At 49.6% G+C, this 1288-nt stretch overlaps 1 pseudogene; it reads right to left on the reverse strand.

Annotated features, from left to right (window-relative positions):
- Positions 1 to 49: 49 nt before the first annotated feature.
- On the reverse strand, positions 50 to 168 carry LOC111734382 (annotated as a pseudogene).
- Between the last annotated feature and the right edge of the window lie 1120 nt (positions 169 to 1288).

Here is a 1288-nt window from a genome sequence, read left to right on the forward strand (position 1 = left end):
AGATTGCAAGGACCTTGTCAGCTTACGATCCCTTATTTTTTATTTTTTACGCCTACAGCACCTGGTCTTCCTAGGTGGTCTCCCATCCAAGTACTAACTAGGCCCGACCCTGCTTAGCTTCCGAGATCAGAGGGGATCGGGCTTGTTCAGGGTGGCGTGGCCGGAGACTTCTTGGTTTTTTAAAATAGCACTGATACAGAATGCAAATCTCAGGCAAAGGTTGGGGTGAGTGGTGACCCCACTGCTGAAGCCCACGGCGCCGGAGCTGGGGACTCCCATGGACCAGTGACGGACGAGAACCCCCAAACCTCAACAAGCGCAGGCTTTTCTTCAAGTGCAGAAACATCGACCGTCAGGGGACGGTCACCTAACATCGACCAATTCAAGGAAAATTTAGTAAAGAAAAAAAGCTGTTCCTTCACCATTCCAACCGATTTAAACATTTTTAAAGTTCACCGGTTCAAATATCAGATATTACCACGAACACACGAAGGGACTGGATTATTCATCAAAGCAGAATGAAGCTTAAAACGTGAAAACGTCGCTGCTTGGCATGAACAGGCTTTATTTATACCGTTCTCGGTCCATGATGGAGCCCGTCGATCAACGCTCAGGGAACGGAAGGATGCCTCGTTCTGGTATTCGACCCATACTGATCTCTAGTATTCAATCCTTATCGATAACCTTTTTTCCCATAGGAAAAAAACCATCTATCTTCCAAAACTTAAAAGCAAGCCATTCGAACTGATAGAATTAACATGTGTCAGTGTTAACCAAAGTAAGGTTCAAAAAAATAACCCCAAGGTCAAGTACTGGAAGCCGGAAATGTAAAACCTGGCATGTCTTCTCTATCTCTTTATTAATTTCAAACTTTAGAATGGTTACGCTAACATTTACTTGACTTATGTGCAATAATCGTAAACCCTCCTCAGACCTTCGGAACGTGGCAGGAGGGTCAGCGTGGACCCACGCGCAGGGCACCGCGTTGCTGAGGGGCCATGGTGTCACCCGCAGAGCCCTCGGTAGCTGGCCGTGGCACGCGCGTGCCCCGGCGCAGTGTCTGTGATCGTTAACTCTGTGGGTGGCAGACCTTCTACCGTGGGGCCATGAAGGTCACAGGGGCGGCCACACAGCTGAACACACACAGAACGGGGGACAGCAACTGCCCATCAGGCGGCTTAAAAAATGGATGAACCGCGAGGGCCGCGGGAGCCCAACGTCTGACAAAGAACCGAGTCAGCCGGAGCTGAAAGTCCTTTCTCTATCAGCCCCCCGAACCCTAAGGCCT

Source organism: Pteropus vampyrus, unplaced genomic scaffold (genome assembly GCF_000151845.1).
Source record: "Pteropus vampyrus isolate Shadow unplaced genomic scaffold, Pvam_2.0 Scaffold1044, whole genome shotgun sequence".
In the NCBI taxonomy this organism is placed as follows: domain Eukaryota; kingdom Metazoa; phylum Chordata; class Mammalia; order Chiroptera; family Pteropodidae; genus Pteropus; species Pteropus vampyrus.